Raw genomic sequence first — 14,387 nt, forward strand, 5'->3', positions numbered from 1 at the left:
ATTAGCTCTGAAATTGAGGCAGTAATCAATAGCCTAGCAACCAAAGAAAGCCCAGGACCAGACAAATTCATAGTTCAATTCTACCAGAGGTACAAAGAAAAATGGATATAAATCTTACAGAAACTATTTCAAAAAATTGAAAAGGAGAGCCTCCTCTGTTACTCATTCCATGAACCCAGCATCATCCTGATACCAAAACATAGCAGAGGTACAACAGAAAAAGGAAACTTTAGACCAAGCTGTTTGATGAACATTGATGCAAAAATTCTTGACAAAATACAGACTGGCAAACCAAAATCAGCAGCACATCAAAAAGCCTATCCACAAAGATCAGGTAGGCTTCATCCCTGGGATGCAAAGCTGGTTAAACATATGCAAACTATTAAATGTAATTCATCACCTAAATAGAACTAAAGAAAAAAAATCACCTATTATCTCAATAGAAAAGGCTTCAATTAAGTTTATCATCCCTTTATGTTAAAAATTATTAATAAACTAGGCTTTGAAAGAACATACATCAAAATATTAAGAGCCAATATACTGAATGGACAGAAGCTGTAAGCATTCCACTTGAAAACTAACACAAGACAAGGATGCCCTATCTCATCACTCCTATTCAACATAGTATTGGATTTTCTATCCATGGGTATCAGGCAAGAGAAAGAAATAAAAGGTATTCAAATAGAAAAAGAGAAAGTCAAACTATCTTTGTTTGCAGATGACTGATCTTATATCTAGAAAACCCCATCATCTCAGCCTAAAAGCTTCTGAAGCTGATAAACAACTTCAGCAAAGTCTCAGGATACAAAATCAATGTGCTAAAATTGCCAGCATTCCTATACACCAACAACAGACAAGCAGGGAGCCAAATGATGAATGAATTCCCGTTCACGATTGTTACTAAAATAACAAAATACCTAAGCATACAGCTAACAAAGAGAGTGAAGGAACTCTTCAAGGAAAACTACAAACCATTGCTCAAATAAGTCTGAAATAACACAAACAAATTGAAAAGCAATCTATGCTTGTGGATAAGAAGAATCAATACCATAAAAATGGTTATACTGCCCAAAGCAATTTATATATTCAATGCTATTCCAATTATATCACCACTGACATTCTTCACAGAATGATTAAAAAAAAAACTATTTTAAAGTTAATATAAAACCAAAAAAAGAAAAGAGCCTGAACAGCCAAGACAATCTTAAGCAAAACAAAGCCGGAGGCATCACCCTACCCAACTTCAAACTACACTACAGGGCTACAGTAACCAAAACAGCATGGTACTGGTACAAGAATGAACACATAGACCAATAAAACATAATAGAGAACCCAGAAATAAGACCACACACCTATGACCATCTGTTCTTCAATAAACCTGACAAAAAAAATCAATAGGGAAATGATTCCCTATTTAATAAATGATGCTGGGAGAATTGGCTAGCCATATGCAGAAAATTAAAAGTGGGCTCCTTCCTTACATCATATACAAAAATCAACTCAAGATGGATTAAAGACTTAAACGGAAAACCCAAAACTATAAAAATCCTAGAAGAAAACCTAAGAAATACCATTCAGGACATAGGCATGGGCAAAGATTTCATTACTAAGAAGTCAAAGCAATTGCAACAAAAGCAAAAATTGACAAGTGGGATCTAATTATACTTAAAGCTTCTGCACAACAAAAGAAACTATAGACAGAGTAAAAAGACAACCTACAGAATGGGAGAAAATTTTTGCAATCTTCCTATCTGACAAAGGTCTAATATTAAGCATCTATAAGGAACTTAAACAAGAAAAAACAAACAACCCCATTAAAAAGTGAGCAAAGGACATCAACAGACATTTTTCAAAAGAAGACATACATATGGCCAACGAACATATAAAAAAAGCTCAATATCACTGATTATTAGATAAATGCAAATCAAAACCACAAAGTGGTACAATCTCACACCAGTTGAAATGACTATTATTAAAAAGTCAAAAAAAAAAAAAACCCAAAAAACAGATGCTGGACAACCATTGTGGAAACCAGCGTAGCGATTCCTCAAAGACCTATAGACATTAAAACCATTTGACCCAACAATCCCTTTACTGGGTATATAATCAAAGGAATATAAGTCATTCTACTATAAAGACATATGCACATGTATGTTCATTGCAGCACTATTCACAATAGCAAAGACATGGAATCAACCTAAATGCTCATCAGTAGTAGACTGGATAAAGCAAATGTAGTACATGGAATACTATGAAGCCATGAAAAACAATCTGCAGACATCAAATCAGGAAATTCCTTTGGAATATAATGCTTAAGCTGAGTTAGTAAGGACAACCATAGGGAAATAGAAACACAAAATATTGTACAGTGGTGTGAGGAAAGAAAGAAGCCAGCTAAGTAGGCAGAACCAGGAATTTCCAGTATTTGAGGGCAGTGTGAAGAGCTTGGAAAGAGGCCTGTGCTGAAATGAAATGAGAAATTTACATAGTGACTGAATATGTAGTCTCTTCCAGGGAATGTTAAAGAATGTTGACCTTATGCTAAGGAGAGCAGGAAGAGGGTAAAGATTTGAAGCTCTGAATTTGCAAACGTTCAGATATACTATTTTAAGAGATTACTCTGGCTATTTTTTGAACAATATATGATGTTTCCAGGTGAGTTAATTTATGCTGTCACTCAGATTCTTAATTGGCAGCGATGGTGGCTGGTGAAAAGATTGACAAATTCACAAACCTTTGAAGGGGCGTACAGGAAAAAAAAAAGGGAAAAATAAGGTAACAAGCCCTTTGTGAGAAAAGATACTCAGGAACTTTCTCAGTTTTTGCAGCTGAGATCGAAAAGCAAACAAACACAAATACAAAGATTTCAAGGTCCCTGTAGCTGTGGAAATGAAGAATCTGTACTGTTGACCTAAGACCAACAACTGAATCTAGATGGTGAATGAGAAACTGGTTCAAGCATAGCAGGTGATTAAAATCTGGCATCCTCGTCATATTCAGAGGAATGGAACAGAATGGCAGTTCACCCTTTATCACTGTAGTTGTAGCTTTCAAAGGCAAAGTCTAGGTCATAAGAATCATTGTAAAAAAGAACAAAAATGCATCTGATTGTGCAGGACATGCTTTCAACATAGATACTGTGTGGGGCAGCCCCTCAATCAATAGCAGTAGTTGCATAGATTTTTACATATGTGAACTATCAATGTCCTTTTAGGGTTTTTTTTTGGCTTGATTTTAGAAGCAGGACTGACTTAAGTTAGATTAAGTTAACCTAATTTAAGATTCTTAGATCAGCACTCTTAGCAATAGAGAAGAGGAAACTCGAGACATTGATTCTTGTCTTTATACTAATTTGGTCATTTGATGGTGTGAGGTATTAAATTAAAAAAATATATATATGAAACAGTATCTTCTGCATGGCCACTAGCTGGTATATCTCCATAGTAATTAGGTCTTTGTGACTTAATTCTATGTTCTTTTTATTTTGTTACTTTTACTAACCTATAATTTCTAAAATTTCTGCCTTAAACATTTATTGATGCACTCGTTAAATCAAAAATAATCATTGATACCCTTAAGCAATGATGGCTTTACGTTGCTTGAATCTAATTCTCCTGCTGAGAAAAATTAGAAAACCTGGTGGGGTATGGTGAATAGAGATGTCTGTCTGAAGGTGTTGGAGAGCTATCAAGGCAGTGAGTTTTCTTAGAATAAAATGAAGAGGTGAAGTAAGAGAGCCAAATTCAATAGGGGGAGCTGCTTTTTTCCTTGAGACAATTATGAATTCTAAAGTAAATATGTCATTGTAAAAGCTTAGAGGAAAGCGGACTTAAAAAAGCTGGAAGGGAAAAATGAAATTCACATGACACAAAGAATGAGGCTCCTGATAAATAGCCAAGACTTTACTTGGGGCACTAAATGTTAGAAGTAAAGGGAGAAAAGACAAAAACAACTTTCAAAAGGAAAAAAGCTCAGCTTTGACTCAATTCTGCCTCCGGAAAAACTTCCTGCCAAATAAAAAAAAAAATTATGTCTGGAAGAAGATAAAATCACCTAGAACCTTAATAGTTTTCAGCCTAATGTGTTTTTATGTATTTATTTTATTTATTGATACATAATGTATATATTTTGGAGGTACATATGATAATTTGATGCATTTATATAATCAAGGCAGGGTCATTAAGATATCCCTTATCTTAAATATTTATATTTTCTTTATACTGGGAGCATTTAAATTATTCTCTTTAAGCTATTTTGAAATGTGTAATAGATTAATGTTAACTATAGTCACTTTACTAATCTATTGAACACCAAGGCCTATATCTTCTATATAACTGGACCAATTAATCAACTTCTTTTTATCCCTTCCTTCTCCTAGTCCTTCCTGGCCTCTGATAACCACAAATCTACCCTCTGCCTTTATGAAACACACATAAGTGTGAGAACATGTGATATTTCTCTTTCTGTGCCTGTCTTCTTTCACTGAATGTAATGACATCTATTTCTATCCAAACTGCTGCAAATGACAGGATTTCATTCTTTTTATGGGTGAATAATATTCTATTGTCCATATATATATATATACACACACACACACACACACACATATATACATAAATATATCACATTTTATTTATTCATTTATCCATTGATGGACACTAAGTTTATTCCATATTTTGGGTATTGTTAATTGTTCTGAAATAAAAACAAGAGTGTAGCTATCTCTCCGATATACCAATTTTCTTTTTGTAGGTATATAGCCAGCAGTGTAATTGCTGCTGGATCATATGGTAGTTTTATTTTTAGCTTTTAGAGGTTTTATTTTTGGCTTTTGGCTCCATACTCTTTTTCATGGTGGCTGTACTAATTTACACTCCCACTAACAGTGTATGAGGAGTTTCTTTTCTCCACATTCTGACCAGCATGTGCTATTCCCTCTTTCTGACAAAAGCCATTCTAACTGGAATGAGATGATCTCTTACTGTGGCTTTGATGTGCATTTCCCTGATAATTAGTGACGTTGAACATTTTTCATGTATCTATTGGCCATTTGTATGTCTTCTTTTAAGAAATATCTATTCAGATTTTTTGCCCATTTTTAAATCAATTTTTATATTGTTTGAGCTCTTCTGGTTATTAGTCTTTTTCAGATAGAGAGTTTGAAAATATTTTCTTCTACTCTGTGGTGGACTGTCTTTCTTTCTTCTTTCTTTCTTTTTTGAAATTTGAGTCTTGCTCTGTCACCAGACTGGAGAGCAGTGGCGAGATCTCAGCTCACTGCAACCTCCACCTCCTGGGCTCAAGCAATTCTCCTGCCTCAGCCTCCTGAGTAGCTGGAACTATGGGCGCATGCCACCATGCCCAGCTAAATTTTGTATTTTTAGTAAAGACAGGCTTTCACCATGTTGGCCAGGATGGTCTTGATCTCTTGACTTTGTGATTCACCTGCCTCAGCCTCTCAAAATGTTGGGATTACAGGCGTGAGCCACCATGCTCAGCCTGGATTGTATTTCTTTGTTGATTGTTTTCTTTGCTGTGCAGAAGTCTTTTAGCTTGATGACATTTCATGTATGTATTTTTGCTTTTGTTGTCTGCTTTTGAGGTCTTACACAAAAAGTCTGCCTGGAAAAATGTCCTGAAATGTTTCCTTAACAAGTTTTTTCTGGTAGTTTCATGGTTTGGGGACTTAGATTCACATCTTTCATTCATTTGGATTTGGTTTTTGTATATGGTGAGAAACAGGAGTCTAATTTGATTGTTCTGCATATGGTTATCCATTTTACCCAGCACCATTTTTTGAAGAGATTGCTTTTTTCCTATTGTGTGTCTTGGTGCCTTTGCTGATAAAAAGTTGACTGTAAAATGTATGAATTTATATCTGGGTTCACTTTTTGGCACCATTAGTCTACATTTCTGTTCTTATGCCAGTGCCATGCTGATTTGAATACTATAGGTTTGTAGTCTATTTTGAAATCAGGTAGTGTCATCAGTCCAGGATTTATTTGGCTATTCAGGATCTTCTGTGGTTCCATATAAATGTTAGGATTGTTTTTACTATTCTGTGAAGACTGTCATTGGTATTTTGATAGGGATGGTATTGAATCCGTAAATTACTTTGGGTAGTTTCATCACTTTAACAACATTAACTTTTGGTTCATGAGCAAAAAATATCTTTTCATGTTTGTACATCCTCTTCAATTTGTTTCATCAATGGTTTATGTTGTTTTGTATAGTTTTTTATATATTTGATTAAATTGATTCCTAGCTATCTGATATTCTTTGTAGCTATTGTAATGAAATTGCCCTTTGATTTCTTTTTCAAATTTTTTACTTTTAGTGTATGTAAATTCTACTCCTTTTGTATGTTGATTTTATACCTTGAAACTTTACTGAATTTGTTTATCAGTTTTTAAGGTTTTATGGTAGAGTCTTTAGGCTTTACTAAATGTAAGATCTTGTCATTTGCATACAAGGCTAATTTGACTCACTTCCAATTTAGATGCACTTTATTTCTTTCTCTTGTCTAATTGCTCAGACAAGGACTTGCAGCATCATGCTGACTAGCAGTGGTGAATGTGGGCATCCTTCTCATGTTCCAGATCTTAGAGGAAAGGTTTTCAATTTTTCCCCATTTAGTATGCTGTTGGGTGTGGGTTTAAAATATGTGGGCTTTATTATTTTGAGGTATGTTCCTTCTATAGATAGTGTGTTGAGGGTTTTTAATCATGAAGTATTTTATCAAATGCTTTTTCAGCATCTACTGAAATGATCATATTGTTTTTTCTTGGTTCTGTTAATATGATGTATTATGCTTATTAATTTGCAAATGTTGAAAAACATCCTGCATTCCTGGAATGAATCTAACTTGATCATAGTGAATGATCTTTTCAACATGTTGTTGAATTCAGTTTGCTTGCATTTTCTTGAGCTTTATATCTATGTTCACCAGTAATATTGGCCTGTAGCTTTCTTTTTTTGTTGTATCCTTGATTTTGGCATCAGAGTAATGCTAGACCCATAAATAACTTTTTAAACTGTCATTTGTGTCATTGAAATTAAGGTGATTTTGTGTCCTTGAAAAGCTATACATGGTTGTAATTATATTACTACCAAATATTTTGATGCATTTTCTTCAAAAACGTTGAGATTATTTTAGTAATTGAAATTTTCTTTTTAATATAAATAGAGAAATGCATATATTAAATACATGGCTAAAGTTATTAATTGTTATATAATGGATCAATCACATTTCAATGGTGCAGTTACAATCTCTGAAAGCCACTCATTCTTGTCACACCTTATTGCAGATTTAGCTTAAAATCTTAGTTGAAAATATGGCTCATAAACTTTCACATTTATGAATCATGAATCATAAGCAATGTTTACCTCCTTTTCATGTAAGTTTAACAGAAACATTGGAGACTCATAAGGAAGTCACTATATTTAAAAATAATGAGAGTTAATGAAAGAGCAGAGGCTATAATTCCAGGCGTGAAGAAAGAATAAAGTATAAGTGTAAATGAGGAATAAAATTGTAACAGGGGTGTACCCAGCTCCCAGAGCTCATAGGTCCTTGGCCTCTCTAACTCCGAAGAATGGGAAAAGGGGCCCTGGCGGCACGGTGAGCTGACTATTTGAATAAATATTGTGGACCCAAAGAGTTTTGCAGAAGAGTGATTTATTAGACAGAGAGAGATAGAGAAGACAGCTCCCATGCTGCTGTGGTAGGGGAACCCAGAGCTGGAAATGCATTCAAGTAGGAGCAGCTGTAAGTTTTAACCCTTGAGTTATTCCTTCTCCATTCATGTTCTCATCCAATGATAGGAGTTCTTTCAAACTTTCTCTGGAGTGATCCATCTTTGACTCTGATACCGGATTGGCTACTTGGTTTACAACCCTGAGTTGCAGAGGCCCCTCCTCCCAGAGCTTTCGCTGGAATTTGGGACAAAAGAGCTCCACCTGGGTATCCCTACCTGGCTTGCAAAGAATTTTACATTTGAAACTTCTCTGGTCTCCTGATGGAGGTGTGGAGCCAGGAAATTCCTGCATTTGAAATCCCTCACCCAGAAAACCGGGAAGAGAAGTTTCTTAAACACAGTCCCTCAAAATGATTGGAAATGGGAATGGAAATGATGATGAGTGTCAGTAATTATGGACAGAAAGATTTATAAGACTCAAACTTTTGTGTTTTTGTGTTTTTATTTTTGACATAAGAAATTGCTAATATATCGTCAATTCTTATTTTAATTGCTTTAAATTTCAGGACCAAAAACACATTAAATTTTAGTTACTAGCTTAAAATAAACCTTATTGCCACTTTTTTTTTTAAATAGTTTCTTGCTGCTGTGTTGCTCAGGCTGGAGGGCAGTGGTGTGATTACAGCTCACTTCAACCTGGTTCTTCCAGGTCCAAGAAATTTTCCCACCTCAGCCTCCTGTGTAGCTGGGACTACAGGTGCTTGACAACATACCCAACTATTTTTTTCTTTTTTTTTTTCTCCCCAGACAGGTGCTTGACAACACACCCAACTATTTTTTTCTATTTTTTTTTTCTTTTCCCAGACACCAGGTCTTAGTGTGATCCCCAGGCTGTCCTCGAACTCCTGGGCTTAAGTGATCCTCCTGCCTCAGCCTCCCAAAGTGCTGGAATTATGTGACTTTATCTCACATAACATTATTTATATACAGTTTGACTTTAATATGTCTAGAAAAATTGTGAGTTTCTTCCTTTCATCTGAAATGGTCTTTTTCAAAATTTGCCTTTGCTATAAGTTTTACTGAGAGACCAAACTTTTATTTTCCAATATCTTCCATTCTAATAAGTTCTGCCTGTAAGGTTTGAATGAGGCAACTGAGGCCAGTTATTGAAATAAAGAAATATAATCGGCTCCTGGGTGAGGTTCTGCGGTCCGACACAAGGGGCCAGAGAAGTTGCGCTGACTTTCTGGGGCATGGGGTTTTTATGGCATGGGGAACGAGCAACAGCAAGGCCCTCTGATTGGCCCTGAGGGAACCGGATTGGAATGGGGCGGGCCGTTGTTGGGTAACGGGTGGCTGGGCGGGCTTTCCGGTGCAAGAGCTGGCTAGGATTGCATCAGCCGGGGCGTGGTTGGCTTGGAGTGTTCCTGGGCAGAGCATACAGTGGTGGGAAGGCACGGGGGTGTTATAAGGGAGCCTTCTGGGTGAGGCTACCGGCCTGACACTGCCTCCAGCTTATCTTCAGAATTTCCTCATACTTTTTACATAACCTATTCCCAGGACAAAGTGTATAGCTGCAGAAGAGGAATATTTTAACATCTTCTGTAAAATAACAGCTCCAATATTTAGGAATAGAAAACCTAGTTATGTTTCAATTAGTTATTAAAATAAAATTGCATTAGTAGTTAAAATATTTCAGAGTAGAAAACCCTCCCTCTTGAGATTCATACTGTTGCTATATATATTAAGGTGAAACTTTAATATTCTTTCTTTAAATAAATAAATAGCCCTTTTGTTGTTTTCTGTTCTCTCAGGAATAAAACAGTTCCTGGAATCACTCTTTATTGATGTGAATGAGCACAAGATGGGAAAATCACTTGTATTTACAGATAATAAGACTGCTGTAATCCTTGGGGAAATTGATCTGTTAATTTAAATAAGAAAGCCCTGAGAAAGTCCCAGTGCTAAATCAAACTAGGCTCAGGATGGCACTGAGCTTAGATCCAAGGAGATAGTTGCCATTCTCAATAACATACTGCAACAAGGCCTCTGGGTGGTCAGGAGTCTGTGGTACTACTGTTTTGGCCATTTGCTGAATACTGTTTGAATTTCAAAATAGTGTAAACAGGAAACGACATGCTAAATCCTGTGAAGTGTTGTAGATGTTACAGATTAATTTAGTTTAGGGAAAATTTCAATAAATTATTAATCACTTAATAAAAAATAGATTTTAAAAGAAAATTATCATGCATTGTACTATAACCATGCCTATTTTTTTTTTTACATATTTATAATCTATTTTAAATAAATATGTATGGGATTTTCCAATTCCATAAAATCATATGATAATCTTAGTTTATACATTTCTTGAGACTAAGTAAAATAAGGCATTTATTTTACAATGCAATAATCTGTAGTTTTAGGTCTTAAATATTCAAAAATTACAGGTCAATATTTACTGGATATGTGAATATCCTAGCTCATAGGATATTCACATATCTAGCCTCATAGAAATTGAATTAATACAATTTTCCACAGAATCAAAAGAAATATTTTATATTCATAATTCCTCCAAAATGTACAAGAAAAATTAAATGTATTGAAAAGCAACACACACAATCTTCTTTTTTCTTTTTTTCTTTTCTTTCTTTTTTTTTTTCTTTTGAGACAGAGTCTCATTCTGTCGCCTAGGCTGGAGTGCAGTGGTGCACTCTCTTCTCACTGCAACTTCTACCTCCTGAGTTCAAGTGATTCTCCTGCCTCAGCCTCCTCAGACTCCTGAGTAGCTGGGATTACAGGCACGTGCCATTGCACCCAGCTAATTTTTGTATTTTTAGTAGAGAAGGGTTTTCACCATGTTGGTCAGGCTGGTCTCGAACTCCTGACCTTGTGATCCGCCTGCCTCGGCCTCCCAAAGTGCTGGGATTACAGGCTCTATTTTACTAGTTTAAACATTTGTATGACATTTAGTTCAACAAATAAGGTTTTAGCACTTAGTTTTTTCTCTGTATCATTTACTGACTTTATCAAGAATTTTTTTCATTATTCTTCAAAATTAATGCTATTGTAGCATAATATATGTAAAGCCAGTTAACTACACTGTTGGCTTTGAAAACTTAAATAATCCTTGAAAATGTAATGCTCCTTAATTGTTTTCATGTTTATTCTTTTATTTATCCAGTTGTTTGTCCTTCTAATGTTTTGATTTGTTTCCCATTTTTTATATTCTGATTATTCTTCCTTTTTTCCAGTACCTTAAAATTACCTGTGTTCAGTGCCTGTGCTTTCTATTATCTAAATATATTTTAGTGGATTTATTTTCCCCTTCTTGTCTGCCTGTTAACTATTTTACCATATAATTAAAATGTAGCTGCACTAGAATTAATTTCTACTTTATCTTTTCTCTGTATTTCAGAGAAGTCAATTTCATCAATGCCCTCACTTGCCAAGTGCTACAATTTTTCTATTTTGATTATTTGGCTTCTAGAATTTGAGTTATAAAATTTTGTGCTTGGAATTGAGATTTTTACACCATTTTAACCAGTTATTTAATTAAAAGATAAAATTATTATTTCTATTTAAATTTACAGACATTCTATTCCATGACTTTTGTGAGACTTGGTTTTCAGGGTTTTTGGCCATTTTTCATACTTCTAGAAGTTTCTGAACATACAAATTTTTAATAAATGCATAAGTAGAAGAAATTACAAATTACATAGTTTCATAGAAGAAAGATGAAAAAGAAATTGACTAACAAACACTAGGTAACCCCATCGTGTACAGCCCAGAAACTTGGTGTTTTCTTCTTGTTGCTCTTGTTATTTTCTCTTAGTTGGGATCCATACTTCCTCCTTATGCCCCCAACAAAATATTCAGCTTAGTTCCCAGTAAATCCAGTTTTATTTATTTATTGTATTCATTGATAATTAGAAAAAACATTTTTCCACATCTATATGAGAACAATTATTATACATTTAAAAGTCTGGCATATTTTGAGGTATTTTAAGATATTTAAATTGTGAAGCAAATAAACATTGGCCTCATATTTTCTAACAGCATCTGAATGTTCAAAAACAGTTGGAGCATAAAATATTTAAAAATATTTAAAGATAGGAGAGTAATTCACTAGAATGCAATAGAGAAACAAAAATATTCAGCCTCAGTCAGATGTATTTTCTAACATCAAAAGACAACTTTAAATAAGACATTTGGAGACCAATATTGTAATAAAATATTTAAAGGACAGAGAAATGAATCACTGGGCCAGAAGTTGCAATCTTAAAAAAGAAGCTAGATAAGTTACACAGGGAGTTTATTTTTTATTTTTTAAAATAATAATAATAGGAAAAGGCAAAAAAAAAAAGGCATTGTAAATATACTACTGAAGACAAAAATAGTATGATTATTTTGAGGGATACTTCTATGCCAAGAATAATCTGAAAGTCTAGTTTTAATTGTAACAACAATATTCAGATCATATGCTTCCCAATTAAGGCATTTTAAGTGTGGAGAAACAAATAGGGTAGCATAATAAGAAAGGAAATTATTTAGTGACATTAAACTATAGTAAGCAAAGGAGGCCAAAATAATATCATACAAATGCATTCAAAACAGTAATATTTCTAGAAAAAAAGGTCATTACTTAATGATAAAGATGACAATTTTAAAAGAAAATACAAATCTTAAATGTTCATGCACCACAAAGCAGAGATCCAAAATAAATGAAGCACAAAAAAAAACCCTGAAAGTCAAAATAAATAAATCCACATTATACTAAACAACACTTTTTTCTAAATAAGTCATAGAATTTACTTAATTAAGTTAACATTTGTAGAAGTCTCTATCCAATAACAGCAAACTACACAACACATTTACCAAAATTGACCATTATTTGAAAAAAAATACATGTACATTAATAAAAATTGAAATTATATAAGTAAGATTTATATTCAATCTATCTTCTATTTGGGGTATATAAACCATTTAAAGGAAAAGTAGCTATTGACATATTTAGTTTTAAGTCTAACATCAGATTTTTCTTTTTCATTTTGTCTCACATTCTTCACTTTTTTCTTTGATTTCTTTCTTTTGTATTAACTATTTTGTCTCATTCTATTTTATCTGCCTTGTGGGATTATCAGCTCTACCACTTGTACGTGCGTTCGTGCATGTTTGTTTTAAAGGTGGTATGTATTTTTATTTATAACAATTTACCAATAAGTACGATAGAATCACTCCAAATATAAAAATCTTAAAATGGTATATTTTCATTTTAGTTCTCCCAATCTTTGTGCTTTTGTTTCATAGATTGTATTTCTAGAATTGATATAAAACCCACAATGTATTACTATGTTTGCTTTAAATAGTTGATAATATTTAAAGAGATTTTTAAGATAAGAAAAAGAACATTCCTGGCGCTCTTCATTTCTTTTTGCGAGTCTAGATTTTTACCTGGTATCATTGCCTTTCTGCTAGAAGAAACATTTTCTTATTTAACATTTCCTTAAGTGTTAATTTCTAATGGTAAATTCTTTCAATTTTCATATGCCATGAAAAAGTATTTATTCTGTCATCCTTTTTAAAATACATGTTTGCCTAGTATATAATTCTAGATTTAAAGTGTTTTCTAAAATCCTTTAAAGTTCCACTATCTTTCAACTAGCTTTCATCTGACAAAAACAAATCTGCTGTAATTTGTATTATTTTGAATACTTGCGTATTTTTTTGTTTTTGCAGTTTGCTTTTAAGATTGGCTTTCAGAAATGTTTATTTTGAGATTTCTTGTAGTTTTTTCATATTTTTTGTTTGGGGTCTAGTTGAACTTCTAGGATTTGTGGGTTTATGGTTTTCATCAAAATGGAAATTTTTCACTCATAGTTTTCCTTCCACTCCCTTTTTTTTTTTTTTATCTAATTTAGTTTATACTAGCCCACATTAAGTTTGTTTACATACTAAACTAATTCTCTGATACCATGTCTACTTTAAAAAATCTATTTCATTTCACTTTATGTTAAAAGAAAAGCTTTATTTGAGCAAAGAACAATTCAAAAATTAGACAGCACTCAGAACCATAAGAGGTTTAGCGAGCTCTGCTCAGCAGTTGAGCAGTGAGTATAGACAGAACATGAAAGTAAAGAAGAGGAATAGCTTAACTGGTTACAGCTAGGTGTTGTCTTATGTAGACATGTTTTGATCAGTTGGCTGCCTGTGATGAGCTGAAGCTTAGCACTTGTGATTGACTCTCTGGCTGTTAGAAAAAAAATACTCCTTTGTTAAGATTCATTTTGTTTATGGACTATGTTAGGTTGCTAGTCATTAAATAAGACCTCAGAGTAAATTTTTTTTACTCTGGCCAAATTTAATTTAACACTTGTTTCTATGTTTATATCTTCAATTGTAATAAGACTTTCTTCTTCAGTGTTTGATATGCTCTTAATTCTATCCAGCACATTTTTTTCATCTAAAACTTGGATTTTTGATGTGTACAATATGACTAGGATCTGTTTTATGTCTTCTACATTTTTCCTTTACATTCTATGCTTTTCTCTATCTTCTTGTACATAGAATATAATTTTAATAATTATTTAAGTTGCCTTGTTTACTAATTATCACCTCTGTGTTCAAACTGGATCTTTTTGAATTTATGTATCATTTTTTCCATATTGGGTTATATTTTCTTCCTTTTTTGGA

The sequence above is a fragment of the Aotus nancymaae genome, unplaced genomic scaffold (genome assembly GCF_030222135.1).
Source record: "Aotus nancymaae isolate 86718 unplaced genomic scaffold, 86718_ANA_hifiasm-v0.15.2.pri h1tg000062l, whole genome shotgun sequence".
NCBI classification, from domain to species: domain Eukaryota; kingdom Metazoa; phylum Chordata; class Mammalia; order Primates; family Aotidae; genus Aotus; species Aotus nancymaae.